Source organism: Globicephala melas, chromosome 1 (assembly GCF_963455315.2).
Source record: "Globicephala melas chromosome 1, mGloMel1.2, whole genome shotgun sequence".
NCBI lineage: Eukaryota > Metazoa > Chordata > Mammalia > Artiodactyla > Delphinidae > Globicephala > Globicephala melas.
Genome location: NC_083314.1, coordinates 143394279 through 143411931, shown reverse-complemented (window position 1 = coordinate 143411931; position 17653 = coordinate 143394279).

Sequence of the window (17653 nt, the reverse complement as noted above, 5' to 3'; positions counted from 1 at the left end):
TGAGGGAGAAATAAATGCCTATTGTCTGGCACCACTGCGGTTTTGAGGTTGCTTGTTCTGCAGCTGTGGTTGACCAACACATCAGGGATACAGTGCTGAGTTATCCCAGCCTTGTGTCCCAGTTCCCTCATCTGAAAAACAGGGATAGTGATGATCTACCTAGTAAGGCTGTTGTGTGAGTGAGATCGGCTCCTAGCTGCAGAGTCGGTAGTGAGCATTCCATTAACATTAGTTGTTATTAATGTGTTACCTTAGAGTGAGGCTTTTCAAATCATACAACCCACTCACAGGCCGTGGAATCAACTTAGTGCGTCACCACTAGCGTTTTCTTCTGATAGAACAGAAAGTTATCACAATACTCACAATCAGAAAGGGTAAATATTGTCTTGTAGGACTTGTTTTAAAGTGTGTGTGTAAAACCAATTTCTTTCTGTGGGTCACAGTCAAAAGGACTGGAGAGCCTCTGCCTGAGCGAGGTCAGGCTGTTTCTTCCCTGGAGACGGGCCAGTGTTGATAGGGCAAGAGCAGAGGTCGGGGGATGCCAAGGGCACCGCTACACTCTGTGTGCTTCCCCCAGGCCCCCGCCTCCTGTCATTGAGCTGCCAGGCAGAGCAAGCCCAGGACGTGGACGGCAGAAACATGGAGGCTGCCCCAGGCTGGCCTCCTAACCTCCACAGTCTCAGCAGCTTGAGGGGGTTCCCTGGGAAGGGTTGATGGGGACACACCCCCTCCAAGTTCTCAGCTGCCCTCTCCCTGGTCCTCCCAGAGCACATAGGCAGAGTCCAGAAGGGACAGGATTTAGAGTCAGACTTGGACACAGAGCCCAGCTCTGCCCATTACTAACAGAGGAAACTAGGGAACATTCTCACCTTCGTGCAATGAGGCCATGGGGGTCTTACCTGAAAAGGGTAAAGTACTGGATGAGACATGTATTACTGTGCCCATTTTCAACCAGTATTTACTGAGCTCCTCCCAAGTGGCAGGAGGGGGATCAAGTTCAGCACACAGTAGGTGCTTAATAAATGGTATTATTATCATTATTATTGTGTAGGTCCCAGCATTTTTCTTGTTTTCACTTTATTCATCCATTCAGTCGCTTCGTCTACAAACACATATTGAGTGCAGAGTGCTAGGGACACGAAGATGACCCAGATGTGGCCCTCCTTCCTCTCCAGAGGCTGGCCCTTTGTTGACGAACCTACATTGCAGTGAGGGGTTAAGAGTTCTGAGTCTAGAACCTGGTGGCCTGAGTCTGAATCCCGACTTCTCTACTTACAGCTGTGTAACCTTGGGCAAGTTATCTATCCAGCCTGGCTCCTCCATGAGATGAGGCCACTGGAACACGCACCAGTTTGTTGAGTGGGCCAAATAAGTACTCCCGTGGGCCAAGCGCTCAGAACACTGTCTGGCCCACAGGAAGTACACAGCAAGGGTCTGTCCGTTGCTGCTACTACTCTCAGAGTTGAAGTGTGTGACCTGGAAGGGACCCAGGAGACTCTTCTAGCCCAGGGGTGGCATCACACTTCATCTCAGCGCCAGCTGCCTGAAGTGTTGTTTTGAGAAGGATTCTGAGACCAAATGTGGGCTCAGTAAATAAAGCCTTGAGTAATTAGAGCTGTCAGCATGGGCAAGGGAAGGAAGAATGGGGGTGCAAGATTCACGTACTTGTCACCCCTGATCCAGCCCGATCTTCTGATTTTACAGAAAGGGGACTAAGCCCCAGAGGGGGGAAAGGACATGCCCTGGGTCTTAGCTGGCATTTGAGCCAGACCCTTAGACTCAGTCCAAGGCTCCTGGTGACTTGCTTCTGCCTCAGTGTGTTTCAGGAGGCGTTGTAGCATCTCCCCTCCACACCCCCTCTGCTGGGGTTCAGTAGTTTGCACCGGGTTTAGTTGGGCTTGGGAACATTCGAGGCGAAATACAGGCCTGCGGAGAGCGTTCACTTGAATGGCACTTTTCGCAGTGATGAGCGTGCTTGTTTGGATTTGAATGAGTCTGAATCAGCAGATACAGTATTGCACTGGAAACTGAGGGGGTGGAGAACTCTCCTTTTTTTCCCTTGGAAAAGCATGATTTTTTATACTGCAATTAAACAGCCCTTTTGGGCTGATTTTGCTTCTCTGCTGCTGACATTGAAAAATGCCAAAGATAGCAGCCCTGCTCTCCTTGAGGTGTGCCTCCAGGGATGGGCAGGCAGCCGCTGCATCTCTCGGGAAAATTGAGTGAGGGATGACGACACCGTCCTGGGAAGCATGGCTTCCCATCCTGTGTGGAAAAAGGCCCGCGAGCATCTGGGGAACCCCAGCCCAGAGGTCCCCATGAAGGACCACTACTAGCTCATGCTGCAAGTTGCCCATTCTTCCCTGGAACCTGGGAAGACCCTACTTGCTAAGGAGCCCAAAGTCTGTGTAACTCACCGCCCAGCTAGGGGTCCGAAGGTTTTGAGGACCCGACATGGCAGACAGTCCTTATTAGGAGCTATCTCAGGCCTGTAGGGGTCATTGGCATTTGAGGGTCACCCGGCATCTGAACCCTGATGTGGGGGAATCTCAAGACAGTTGAGATGCAGGGCCATACCTTTCACTTTGGAAATTGAAGCAGAGAGACGCTCTCCTCTCCTCTCCCTGAAAGCTGGGCCATGGGCTTAGCTCAGAACTGTGCTGGGACCTTGGATCCTGAAGGAGTGACACAAAGCAGAAGGAACCGACAAGGACGGTAGCAAGAAAGCAAACAATGGTGGCTAAGAGTGTGGGGTCTGGAAATTGCCAGCATGGTGGAATCCTGGCTCTTCCATTTACTGGCTGTTAATCTTGGGCAACCTGCTTCTCCTTTCTATGCCTCGGTTTCCTTGTCTGTAAAATGAGTAAGTACAGGTAAAGAATTTGGCACGTGCCCGCACCTGGTGAGGGCTCAGTGGAGGTTAGCTGATGCTGCTGTTTGTGATGGTGGTGACGGCAAATTCCTGCCAATGGAGGCACGTCTTCCACGGGATCCCCAGTCATGCTGCAGGGATACCCTAAGCACACTGATGCCAGGCACGGTTGTGGCTGGGTCCTCTGTGGCCTGGCCCCCTTGGCTCAAAGCAATATCCTTTCAACAAGTCTCTTTTCTGCTCAAGTTGCTTAAGTCTACTTTTGTTGTCCTTAACCAAGACCCTGAGGGGTCATGCCATAATTAATCCACAGAATGGGTTAGAGGAAGCTTCAGAATCCATTTGTGTGGTCAGGGTTGCCTCGGATTAAGAGTGTCATATCTGTTATCTGTCTAATCCACCACACGCCCCCTGGGAGGGACAGAGGGCCTTCTGTTTTCCACTTGCTACATAAGTACTTGTAGATTCACAAAAGAGATAAAGGATATGAAGACTCGTGATAAATGAGGAAGAAGTTCACCACCAGTGGTTCATATTTTAGCAGAGTATGGCAGGATCTGCAGCACACCCCAGTTCAAATCTTATTTCTTTTGCTTTCTTTGGACATATCATCCCCCACCCCCTAGCCTTGGTTTCTTCATCAGTAAAATTGCAAGAATAACACCCAGAAAAGTCCAAAAGCGAATACTGTAATGCACCACAATGGGAGTGTTGGTTGGCAAGACAATGGCAGACTTCACTAAAGAATTTTCTGGGGGGAGGGGCAAGATAGGGGTAGGGGATTAAGAGGTACAAGCTACTATGTATAAAATAAATAAGCTACAAGGATATATTGTACAGCACAGGGAATATAGCCATTGTTTTATAATAACTATAAATGGAGTATAACCTATAAAAATTTTGAATCACTATGTTGTACACCTGAAACTAATATAATATTATAAAACAACTATACCTCAATAAAAAATTTGAGAACAAAAATATGTGATAATAGTAAAAAAAACTCTAACAGTGCATCACATCTTTTTGCTTGTTAAAAGATAGAACAAAACCCTAAACAGCATTCTGGGAAGGCAACCCCAGAAACCAAAAATAGCCCCCCCCCTTTTTTTAATCAGGGACTTACACACTCTTATGCCTATGGTAAAAGTGGATTAGATTATGTAACAACTGCAAAATATTAGATTAAATTGGAAGAAGACTTACCAAAAAAAAGAAGAATTTTCTGGTTCTTTCAGGCCTCAGGGCAGGGGAAGAGCTCTGGGACTTGGGGGCAGGGTGTGGGCATGGGGGCAGGAGAGACCTGCGCTGGGCAGAGGGTCCAGTCGGCTCCCTCCAGGATGGAAGCATGGCCTCTGTGTGGCTCTTGGCTTTAGGAGTCCTCAGGTCCCTTGCAGTCAGTTCCCAGGACTGCATTTTCTTAGGGGCTCAGCAATTCTCAGGCTACCCCAGCCACCCAAGCTCCCCTGGATTTTTGTGGAGAGAAGGGTGGATAGGTATTGGCGGTGGGGGGGGGGGCTTCTGTTAGCTAAACAAATCATAGCAGTTAACAGAAAGGTTTTTGTTGTTAGAGTGTCTAGGTTAGAATCCCAGCAATACTACCAACTTGCTGTGTGACCTTGAGCAAGTTAATTCACTGCTCTGAGCTGTAATTTCCCAATCTAGTGCTCACAGGGTTTGGGGGAAGAGTAAGTATTTAGCACTGAGTCTTTTTTTTTTTTTTTTTCCTCGGTATGCGGGCCTCTCACTGTTGTGGCCTCCCCTGCCACGGAGCACAGGCTCCGGACGTGCAGGCTCAGCGGCCATGGCTCACGGGCCCAGCCGCTCCGCGGCATGTGGGATCTTCCCGGACCGGGGCACGAACCCGTGTCCCCTGCATGCGCAGGCGGACTCTCAACCACTGCGCCACCAGGGAAGCCCCTAGCGCTGAGTCTTAATAAATCCTGGTAATTAGTATTACATTGTTGCTGAGTTTATCTTATCAATCACCTCCTAACAGGTTCCCTTTATCTGCTACCCCAGGTCTCTACCAGCACCAGAGGGAAGAAAGATTGGTCAGAGCAGAAGTTCAGCTAACAACAGACCGTGGCCTGCTCTAGGCTCCCAGGCCGAGGCCTTCTTGGTGTTCACCAGTATTTGGAGCAAACCACTGCCTGGCTCTGGTGCCCAGGAATGTGCCTGGTGCATGGACAGAACTCCCCAAATGAGAGCTATAGTTATTATTTTGGGCACAGGGTTTCATTCAGAAAGTGGATGAGTTTAATTACAGGAAATCTGTGAATAATGTGATCCTTTTCATTCCTGTGACTGTGACTTACAGACACCTGCTCCATTCAAGAAAAAAATAGGTTTAATTTGAAAAATGCTTCTTCTGCACTCCTCACTACCTCATTGAAGTTTGTGGTACAGAATGTCTTCCGTTGAGGAAGTGCATCAGAGTGATGGGAAAAGTCTGGGAGGGAAGGTGGAGCCCCTGGTGTGGGAAGAGCTGCACCTCCTTTTACTTGGCTGGGATGGGCCTTGTCCAGACTCACAGGCAGGGTCAACGAAACTTGGCCACACTCTTGACAGAATATTTTGCATCTCTCACAGTGACATCTATGGAACGTTTAAAGTCCCATGAAAATGCTGATGTTAAAATATTGAGTGAGAAAAAGAGATGATGCTGACTTCCTAAAAACTGACAAAATTTCTCACATAAAAAAAGACTGGAACTTCACTTCCATCCAAGCTGGAGTATCAGGAACTAGACACCCTCCCACCCAAGGGAGCTAAAACACTATACAAAATATATGAAACAATGGATTCCAGACATTGAACAAGAGGCAGTGCAGGACAGTCACCCTGAGAGAGGAGACACCCCTAGGAGTGAGTCTTTGACTGTCCCAGCTTCCTGTCTGGAGAGTTTTCTGGCTTCGGTGCAGGAAGAGGAACCCAGGTGGCACCTGGTCCCCCTGAGCTAAAGAGACAGAACAAAAGTCTATGGAGCCGAGACAACCAGAGTCCTCGGGCAGAGTACCAGAGGAGAGGGGGCTGCCCAGAGAGAAAGCTCTGTAGCTCTGCCTCGCTCATGCCTTCAGCTGAGAACTGATCAGGGCATGTGTGTGAGGAGACAATGTGAGTCTGGGGAAGAGCTGCCCCAAAGGAGCAGGGGACACAGCATCCAGAGCTCACACGACATAGGGAATCATTTGTGTTCCTACCAGTCGTAGGTGCAAAATTCTTAGCAAAATTTTACCAAGTGGAATCCAACTATATATAAAAAGGACAACATATCATGACTAAGTGGAGTTTATCCTGAGAATGTAAGATTAGTTTGATATTCAAAAACTGTAATCAATGTAATTCATATTAACAGAGTAAAAAAGAAAAACATATGATCATTTTTATAAAAGAAAGAGTTTTGACAAAATCTAGTCTCCATTCATGACAAAAATTGCTCTCAGCAAACTAAGGATAGAAGGGAATTTTCTCAACCTGATAAAAGACATCTACAAAAGACCAAATGCTTTCTAGGAGAAAGCTGAATGCCTTCTAAGATCAGGAACAAGGCAAGGATGTCCTATCACTTCTATTCACTTCTATAATGCTGGAGGCTCTAGCCAGTGCAATAAGGCAAGAAAAAGCAATAAAATGCTTTCAGATTGGAAAGGAAGAGGTAAAACTTCTTTATTCACAGATGACACGATTATTTATGTAGAAAATCTTATACCTCCTACAAAAAAGCTACCAAAAATAATAAGAGAGTTTAACAAGGTTGCAGGATACAAGGCCAATATACAAGAATCAACTGTATTTCTATATACTAGAAATAAAATATTGGAAATTGATATTTTAAAAGTAATATCATACTATAGCATCAAAAATATAAAATACTTAAGGATCAATGTGTTAAAAAGATATTCAAGACCTAAACAATGAAAATTACAAAACATTGCTCAGAGAAATTAAGACCTAAATAAGATGAGAAATAGACCATGTTAATGAATCATAAGCCTCTATGTTGTTAAGATGTCAGTTCTTCCCAAACTGATCTATAGAGTCAATGCAATCCCAGTCAAACCCAACAGGCTTTTTTTTTTTTTTTTTGCAAGTGTGTGGAAATTAACAAGCTGAGTCCAAAAGTTATATGTAAATACAAAAGACCTAGAATAACCAAAACAACTTTGAAAAAGAAGGATAAACTTGGAGGACATACACTACGTGGTTTCAAGACTTATAAGGCTACAGTAATCAAGATAGTGTGGTACTGGTATAAAAATAGACAAATCAATCAATGAGACAGACTAGAAAGTTCAGAAAAAGATCCATACATATATGGTCACTTGATTTTCAACAAAGGTGAAAGGATGCTCTTTTCCACAAACAGTTCTGGAACAATTACATGATCAAAAAGACCAAAAAATAAATTTTGGCTCTTATCTCCCACCATATACAAAAATTAATCTGAAGAAGATCATAGACCTAAATATGAGAGCCAAAACTATAAAACTTCTAGAAGAAAACGTAGAAAGTCTTCATGACCTTGGGTTTCACAAAGATTTCTTAAATACAACACAAAAACTACAAATTACAGAGGAAATAAATCTGTAAGTTGGACTTCATCAAAATGATAAAGGTTTGTTCTTCAGAAGGATATGTTAAGAAAATGAAAAAGCAAACCACAGGCTGAGAGAAAATATTTGCAAACATATATCTGACATAGTGATCAGTGCATAACTTTGTGAATATACTAAAAGCTGCTGAATTATACATTTTAAAAGGGTGAACTTTATGTTATGTAAATTGTATCTCCAAAAAACTGTAAACAAAAACAACACATATCTGACAAAGGGCTTGTATCTAGAATATATAAAGAGCTCTTGCTCAATAAGATGATAAAAACTCAATTTTAAAAACTGAGGAAAGATTTGAACAGAGACTTCACTGAAGATATAAGAAGGGCAAATGAGTACTGTACATGCAAGGTTGCTTAAGATCATTAAGGTCATTAGGGACATGCAAATCAGAAGACACCACGCCCACTGGGAGTTCCGTTTTGTCAGCTCCCTGCGGTCCAGGGGTTCCAGGCACAGGGGCAAGGCTGGTTCCCGCTCCCACCTGCAGTTCCAACAGAGGAGCTTGGCAGCCAGAGGAAGTTGGGTAAAGGATGAGCCAGATTCAAGGGCCTGAAGTTGGAAGGGACTGAGGAAAAGTGAAGTGAGCAGATCTGAGAACTTAGCAGGTGGCATCAAAGGCACTGGATGAGAAAGTGGATTGGGGCAGGGGACAAAGAGAGATGAGTGAGGATGAGCCAGGGGGCCAGGTCATGCTGTTCACTGAGCCAGAGTACGAGGAGGAAGAGAGGGTACACAGACAGACACCAGCTTCCACTGTGCAAATGATCCATTTGGGTGCCCGGGGCATCCGGGCACTTATCCAACGGGCTGCTGGCTGTGTGGGTCTGAGCAGGCACCTCGATGATCAGCAGAGGGAGAGTCTGGGAGCCTTGAGAGTGGAGCTGTTACCCAGGGAGGGGGAGAGGAGAACGAGGAGCCAGTGCCAGGCGCCGAGAGGCACCTATGGTAAGGGAAGACCAGGTTCTTGAAAAGGAAAAGGAAAGCCAGTGGCCTGTTTCCCTGCCAGCTCCTTCCTGGCTGGGACTTGAGACAGCATAAGGGAGAGAAGGGGAGTGGGGGAGGACTCTGGCCCCGAAATTAGAGGCCTTCTCAGAGGTGCCAGACAAAGTGCCCACCCCAAGGAACGAGACAACCTGGTGTCCTAATGTTCCGATCTGATTTTTTTTTTGGTAAGAAGTTGGACCAAATTCCTCTCTGTAGTCCATCAGCCCTTCTGCTGTTTTCTTTTCCATTCACTCATTCATCCAGCAAATGTGATGGGGATACTGAGCTACCATCACATGCCAGGCATAGGCTGGTGCTAAGGACACACTGGGGACTGAATCAGACATGGTCCCTGTCCTTAGACAGGCTGGTGGCAGCCAGGTTAATGAGGGGACTGGCAATGACTCTGGTGGGGCTCTCCAGAGTTGTCATTTCCTAACCCTTTCCTTCTCTCTTTCCAGCGTTTCATCCTCCCTTTATGCGGGTGCCCCTCGGCACCCGGCTCAGCTCCTTTGTCCTCCTCTCCCCCTCCCTGGGCAATGACTCCACTCTCAAGGCTCCCAGACTCTCCCTCTGCTGATCATCGAGGTGCCTGCTCAGACCCACACAGCCAGCAGCCCACTGGATAAGTGCCCGGATGCCACGGGCACCCAAACGGATCATTTGCACAGTGGAAGCTGGTGTCTGTGTGTGTACCCTCTCTTCTTTCTTGTACTTTCTGGCTCGGTGAACAGCATGACCCTGGCCCCCTGGCTCATCCTCACTCCTCTCTCTCCCTCTCCTAGCAAATCCAATCACTCAGGGAGTCCTATAGTTGATGCCTGTTAAGTTCTTCTTGGATCTGTCCAATTTTCTCTCCCTAGCACCTGTCCAACTTCAGGTTCCTTCCCATTCCCCATCTATCTTCCTTTGGCCTTAACCTTCCCTAACGTGTAGCAGAGAGGAGATTTTTAATTGCAAGTGACCTAAAGCTAACTGAAATTAACTTGAGCAAAAAAATGAATTTATTGGCTCACATAACTAAAAGGTTCAGCAGTAGCTTCAGGCCTGGCTGAATCTAGGAGATCAAATGATGTCAATAGGACCTGATCTCTCTGCTTTGTTTATTTTCATCAACCAGTATAAATTTGGGATGGACTCACTTTCCCTGCATCAGGGCCCGCAGAAAGAGATTTTTTTCTTCCCTGCAGATCTAAGAGTCCATTGACTGTGACTGGGTCACACGCCCATTCCTAAACTAGTCACTGGGGCACAGGTGTGGGCAGTGTTCTACCTGGGCATGTTTGGGTCACAGGCTCACCCCTGAAGTTAGGTGTAGGGTCAAGCACTGTCAAAATCACATGGATTGCAAGTAGGGGAAGGAAAGTTCCTCCGGGAAAATCACTGTCTCTGTCAGTGTGGGTAAGATGGACATGAAACTGATGTCAACCCTGCCTTAAACAGGAAAGCACTGGCAAAGGACAGGAAGCTGTAGAAAGGTTTGCTGAGCAAAAGCAGTGTTAATTATAGTCATTTACGTGACACATGTTCTATTTCTGCCCAATTAATCCCGCTACACAATCGCCTTCACACATGTCTTTAAGTATGTGTGGGATTAACTTTGTTGTATGTAGTATTTAATTACAGCGCTGAACTCTGCTCATATGACGCTTATCTGCACAGTGCATTGTGTGCTCCTGAGCAAGGCTGCCTGCTTTCACTTTAAAATAACCAGAGAAGGTCTCCCCGCAGCCTCACAGCACCCTGTGCCCCTCCCAGGGAAGTTCTGAGGTAACCTTGGAACTGACTTCAGGGTGAACCGACCTGAGCCCTTGAGCTCGGTCAGGGCCGAACCTGCCAGTGCAGGTGTCCTGGGAGTGGGGCTCCCCGATCCTGACACCCCTCCCGGCACGCCGAGCCCCTGGGAGGGAGGGGCCTAATGAGGGAACGCGTTGAGTGGGCTCTGAGAAATGGCTCTGGTGAATGCCCTGGGAACCTCCTCCAATCAGCAACCCCCAGCCCCCCCTTCCTCCATAAATAGGACAAACTAGTATCTTGGAAAAAGCTTCTCCTGGCGGGGGCTTTTCAAGGATCCCTCACTCCAAAAGACTGGGCTTGGTCTAGTGAGTCAGGTGCAGAAGGGCTTGTCTGAACGTGATTTACTGAAGACATCTGACCATCTGGGCTTTAGGAAAAAGAGGAAGAGCAGGCACACTGGTTTTGAGTGTATGAAGGACTTCGTTCCTGGGTGATCCTTGCGGTCGAGTCCAGAGTCATCTGTCCTGGGGCGCCCCCTGCTGGCCATAGTCGTGAATGGCGTCCAGCCCAGCTCAGGCCTCCACTATGTGGACAGAGGCTCGGGGGGCAGATGTATCTTAGAACTGCTCTGCCCTTCAGGCCTGAGGCCTTCCAGTCCTGCCAGGCAGTCCTCTTGGGTGTGGGCAGGTAGCACCCCAGGGGAGATGGCACCCAACTGCTGAACACAGAAATGCGTGAATGACATTTTCTCCTCTCCCTCTTCAACGGGCAGGGTGGCGAGGAACGTGCCAGCCTCCAGCCTGGACCCGCCACAGGATGACTGGGACTCTCTACATTATCTGCCCACCCATGAGGTGGGGTTCACACACTCGTGGGTTCACAGGGTTGTCCGAAGGGGGCCATGACCGTTGTACATAAATTCACAAAGTGCCTCTGTAGATGTTTCTTGGACGGCACTCACGGCTCCTGTAAGAGCCACACACACCCTAAACCTGCTGGTGTGGCTCATGTAAATCCCCCGCCACGGGGACTTTTCTGCCATGAAAGTCTGATGACGTTGCTCTTCTGGGGCCTCACCATTGCCTCAGGAGAGTCCAAAGTCCAAGAGGCTCCCGAGTCATCAGGACGTGGGAGGGCCCTTACCAGCTGCCTCATTCCTCATTCTCCAGGAAGAACCGATCGCTGCCACCCCCCAACCTTCCTCCCCAAGGCCAAGGTGCCTCATGCCTGCCCTGGCTCAGGGCATTCCCCAGGCCTCTGGCCTGCTACCCCCTCCTCACCCTTGGTCCAGCTTAGCCTGACTGCCACCTCTGCCAGGAAGCCCCTCTGGCCTTCCATCAGGGCCGGTCCCTCCTCGGGTTCCACAATCCAGGGATTTCCTCTGACCTGCCTGTCATAATTGTCTGCAGCTGGCCCTGCCACCCCCACCCCCCCACCAGAGTGTGAGCCCCTCCAGGGAAGGGTCTGGCACCGAAGACAGGCTCAGTGCGGGGTGGGTGAGAGAAGCAGGCTGTCCTCGGGAACCCCGCCAGGACAGCGTCTACCAGGCAGCCTGCTGGGCGGAGGCTAGGGACCGGCCTCCCGCCTTATCTGTGAGAGCTGTGCTCGGAGGTGCCCCTCCTGGGGGAACTGTCTCTGGACTCATTCATTCACACGTGTGCGAGGGCCAGTGGGCGCAGGGCCTGGTGAGGGCTCCCCACAGGGCTGCCCCTCCCCAGAGGGATGCTGCAGGCACCCCTCCCACCTGCACGAAGGCAGAGACTGGGACCCAGAAACAGCCAGTGGCTGCTACCCTTCATTCATTCATTCCCTCACTTTTCAGTGATCTATCAGCTGTGTAGAGATAAAATTCACATACAATACCGTTTACCTATTTAACACAGTCTGAGACGTTTTGACAAAGTGTAGCCACACCCCACAAAACATAGGGCATTTCCGTTATCCCCCGAAGTTCCCTGGGGACCCTTTGCAGTTCATGCTCTACCCACTCCCAGCCCAGGCCACACTGGTCCCCCTCTAACTCTCTAACCCTGTAGCTTTGCCTTTTCCAGAATATCGTAGAAATGGAATCATACAGCACGTATCCTTCCGAGATTGGCTTCTTTCACTCAGGATGTTGTTTCTGAGATTCATCACTGTTGTTGCCTGTGTTCATGGGTCACTACTATTTATGCTGAGTAGTATTCCTTGATGAAGATGTACCACAGTCAGTTCAGCCCAGGCCCCAGTGGAGGGACCACCCAACCCCCTTCCTTTTTAAGGGAGAAGGATTAAAGGTCCTAAAGAGCTGTGTGGATGTGGTTCTGGGAGAGAAGGGGTGGCAAGGCTGGTTCCAGAGGGGACAGTCAGGACAGGCCCTTCCCAAGGGCTTCTCTAACTGGGTCATTGTTGCCATTCCCAGCGAGGCTGTGGAAATGATTTTTTCCTGGCTGCATTCCCAGATCTGATCAAGAGCTTTCCCCAACCGAAGTCTTTTGAACAGAGCATTCATTTAATTTTCTCTGTGTAGATGTTCTTTTTTTCGATGTGCAGGTATTAAAGGTTATGACAAAGCTGCATGCACTCTCCTGGATTATGCCTGCCCTTGCCGAGCAGAGCAGAGAAAGTGGGGCCTCAGCTGGGCCAGCCGACACGTGAGGACCCCTGCTTGCCCAAAAGGGTGGCAGCTGCAAGGGTCTGCACTTCTCTTCCTGGTGTGGGTGACCGTGGTGGGAAAGACCCTCCACCCATAGTGACAGTGCCTGGCCTTGGGGGAGCCAGGCCCATGTGGAGGAGACAAAAGGACAGGATGAGAGAGACACGGAGCCCTGTCTCTGGCCAGCTGGGCCCTCAACAAGAGCCTTCACCTCCCGGGGCCTCAGTCCTGGGGGCCTGAGTAGGAGGACACTCTCACAGTTCTTAGCTGTAGGCTAAGCTAGCACCTGGAAGACCCAAGTTCAAGTCCCAGCTTGTACTCATTGTGGGGCCCTGGCCAAGCTGTTTAGCTCCTCTGGACCCACAGTTTCCTCATCTGTCAAGTGTGAGGTCACTCAGAAGTTATGTGAGCAGACAAATGGAGGAATCACCCCATGCCTCCTGCTTGGCCCTGCCCTTACTCCTCTCCTGAACATCATTTAAATGGGGATAATAGGCATCCCACACACACACTGGTTTAGTGTCCCCAGGCCTGTATCCTTTTAGGGATTAGGGAGTCTATACCCTTAAAATCAAAATTTTAGATGACTGGTCCATTAACAAGAATACCCCCCTATTAATTCTTCTTGCTGGCATCTCAACTCCCCCCCTCTCCCCGACCCTGCACGCAAGACTTTGAGCAAGTGACTTAACCTCTTTATGCCTTGGTTTTCTCATCTGTAAAATAGGGATAACAATAGTACTAACCTTCATAGAACTGTTGTGAGGATTCAACAAGACAATCATGAAAGATAGAAAGTGTTTCAAACATTGCCTAGGACAAGGTGAGCACTCAGTATAAGCTTGCTGCTGTGGTGGTGATGATGATGATGATGATGGGGGGGGAGGGGTTTGTCCTTCTGCAACCTGACCAGACGCAAGACGGGGTCTGCTCCTTCATGCAGCTACCTACACATGGGCTACTGCGTGAGGCTGGAAGGACTGGCCACCAGCCACCATGCAACTATACCTCTACCTGTCCCTGTCCCAGGGCAGCCTCTGAGGGCGCCTCCTCGCACCATACAGCTGGTCTCTGCCTCCACAAGCGATGGTGGTGTTGATGAGGGCCTCAAGCCCTCCAAAATCACAAGGACATTAGTATGTATCCTAAAAGTTAAAAACTCAACTAACGAAACATATTTTTAATGTTTTTCTCCCTCAATGTCATGCTCTCCTTTGCTCTGGATTAATACTAACTTACTTCCTTATCAAATGCATAGGTGAATTTCCTTTCAAACATATGTTTTATTATCCTGTGTTTATTGTTACACCCTGCTTTCAAAATGCATGTTCGAAACACTTTTCAAACAGTTAAAATTTGTTTGCTTGTGAGAAAAGGCCTCCCTCCCCTGGGGGATCCCAAAACAATTTCTGGGAAGCTGGTGAGGTTGGATCTTGGGCTGGACTCCTGAGTGAATAAAAGAGACCCTGAAAAATCAGTGTGCTGAGGACTGAGGTGGGCTGGTCTCTGCGCCCAGCGGATGTCTTGTTCTTTCCTGCACATACACTCTCGCAGGAACCATGTCTCTCCTCACAGGATCCGGGTTGCCAGGTGATACTGAGCACACAGAAGGTTCCTGGAGAAAGTGTGAGGAATAATCCTTTTCTCATCGTTACCAGCTACAGAGGCTCTACTTTGTCACAAGCACCTCACTCTTATTACCTCTCACCCTGACAACTCCAAGTCTGGTTGTGACTATCCTCATTCCACAGTTATTATCGTTATTTTGCAGAAAACAGGCTCAAAGCCCCAGCACAAGTGGCCAAGTTACGACCGCAGGCAGAGGTAGGGTGAGAACTCAGGGGAACTTTGGGCTCCAGGATCCACTGTCCTTGAACAAACCTGCGTGGGAATGACTGACAGGGTGATCACTGTATCTGCCCATCTGCCATGTGCCTTTCCATTTTATGTCTCGACCTCTTGTACCAAGTCTTGTACACTTGGCTGCATTAAAAGATTTCTTAAATGTAGAATCATTGATCTCTTTTTGTATGCAGTTTGACGTTTTGGCATGTGCATACTCTCTGTGAAACCATCTCCCATCACGAGAGTGAATTTATCTATCACCACCAAAAGTTTCCTCGTGCCCCTTTGAAATTGCTTCCTCCTGGCCCCTTCCGGGTAACCCTCTCCTCCAAGCAGCCACCAGTCCGTTTTCTGTCACTGTTGAGTAGTTTGCACCTTCTAGAGTTTCCCATGCACTCATGTTTTGTCTGACTTCTTTCACTCAGAATAATGATTTCTGAGATCAATACGTGAACCATGTATTGATGGTTCATTTCTTGGACTCTTCCTTGAATTCCTGAAATAAGCCCTATGCGGTTATGGCCTATTATTCTTTGAATACTCTTGGTTTGCTAATAGTTTACTTAAGACTTAAGCATCTGTATTCCTTAGTGAGGGTGGTGAACCAAGATTTGGACCCAGGATAGACTGACCAGATAGCCAAGAGCAACCTAGAAAAAATCTGGTAGAAGCTTCAGGGCTCCAGCAACAAGACTTTAGGAAACGATGTGATTGCACGAGCCTGTATCCGTGTGCAAACCCACATGGGGCCCACGATGGGCTCCTATATATTAACGAGAAACCAACGGTTGTCCCCTCACTGGGCACAGAGTGGACTCCTGCTGAATTAGCTGACCCATCTCCATTTGGGGCTTCCTTTTAGAAGGAGGAAACAACCAGTGGGTTTTTAAATTTTTATTTTCTTAATTCCATAGAGAATTCAGAAGGGTGAAAAAGCCAAATAATTATTATAAAATGCTTGGAAAAAGCAGACCCAATCCGTGACAAGTTTGGGAAGGAAAGCCACTGTGTGGCCACTAAAGCAAAGCAGAGACTTAGGATTTTTATAACAACTGAGAATATTCTTCCTGCTCATCACATCTGAGAAAAAATGGTGTCCTCTGGGCAGATACTTGAGCAAGGAGGGTGGGGTGGGAGAGGGTCCAGAATGAGGAGAGTGGGAAGTGAGGAGAGAGAGAGGCAGAGCAGAGAGACAAAAACCTGGGAGGACAAGAGAGGGGGGAGAGGGAGAAAAGAGAAAAGAGACAAAGAGAGGGAGAGAAAAGGTACTGGAGAAAGAGAAAGATACTGGGCATTTAAAAAAGCATCGGACAAGGGGAGCCAGTTAGCATCCTTCCTGATCCTTCAAACAAAGTAATGGTACCTGAGCAGCTCTGAGGGCAGGAGGGCAGGGGCATAAGGAGACGGGGTCCATTGTGGGTTGAACTGTGTCCTCTAAAAAAGATATGTTCAAGTCCTACCTTCCAGGACCTGTGAATGTGACCTTATTTGGAAATAAGGCTTTTTTTTTTTTTTTGCTGCACCGCGCAGCTTGCGGGATCTTAGTTCCCCAATCAGGGATTGAAACTGAGCCCCGGCAATGGAAGCGCCGAGTCCTAACAACTGGACCGCCAGAGAATTCCCTAGAAATAGGATCTTTGCAGGTATAATCAAGTTAAGTGTGGTCAGACTAGATTAGGGTAAGCCTTAGAAGAAGAGGGAAGTTTAGACACAGACACACAGAGAGAGAATGTCACGTGAAGATGGAGACAGAGATCGGAGTGATGTGTCTACAAGCCAAGGACTGCCAAGCATGGGCAGAAAACACCAGAAGCTGGAAGAGACAAAGAAGGAACCTCTATGAGAGCCTTCGGAGAGACAGTATGGCCCTGCCAACACCTTAATTTCAGACTTCAAGCCTCCAGAGAAAATCAATTTGGGTTGTCTTAAGCCACTCAGTCTGTGGTAATTTGTTCCAGCAGCCCTGGGAAACTAATACAGGGTCCCTATCAAACTAAAGTATCAGCAGCGCCTGGTCATGGGCTGAATCATGTTTCCCCCCACAAATTTGTATGTTGAAGTCCTAACCCTCAATACCTCAGGGCATGACTGTATTTGGTGATAAAGTCTTTAAAGAAGTGGTTATATTAAATGAGGTCGTTAGGGTGAGCCCTGATCTACCTTATAAGAGGAGGATATTTGGATACAGACAGACAGAGGGCAAACCATGTGAAGACAGAAGGAGAAGGCGACAGAAGAAACCAACCCTGCCGACCTTGATCTCAGACTTCCAGCCTCCAGAACCGTGAGAAATACACTTCTGTTGTTGAAGGCATCCCATCTGTGGCACCTTGTCATGGCAGCCCTAGCGAAAGGATACACCCCCAAACCCTGATATTCACCAGCCCCGCTGGAGGGAGGGCAGCTGCAGCTTTTCCCTGCTACTTCTCAGGCCGGCCTCAGTGGCTGCCGTGAGTGGCTCAGGCTGGGGTGGGAGTGGCTCAGGCTGCCGTGGGCTCCCCTGACACCTGCCCAGCCCTTCCAGGAGCACAGAGTCCTCATCTAGTGCCCAAGTGATCAGTCCAGGGGGCACCTCTGTGCCAGGCTCCCTGCAGTAGCTCAGTCTGGGCCCTTCCTCCCATGACCTGGAGACAAACAGGGGCCTCCACACCTGGGTAAATGGTTTTGACGTTTCAATTCTGTCCCTAACCCTTCATTTTCTGCCAGATCTGGGGATTCATCTTTCAGAGCTGCCTGCTATTGAGTGGACAGCATTCCTGAGGAGAATGTACGAGCAGAAAGATTCAGTTTCCTTGTGTTTTGTTTTGAACACATGAGGAAACTAAGACCCAGAGAGGGGAAGGGACTTGTCCCAGGGCACGTAGCTATTTGGGGTTGAATTGACCAGAACACCAGGCTCCTGAAGCCAACCAAGCCTTCAGCATGTTCAACAAAGGTACCTCGTGAGTTCTCAGACAATCC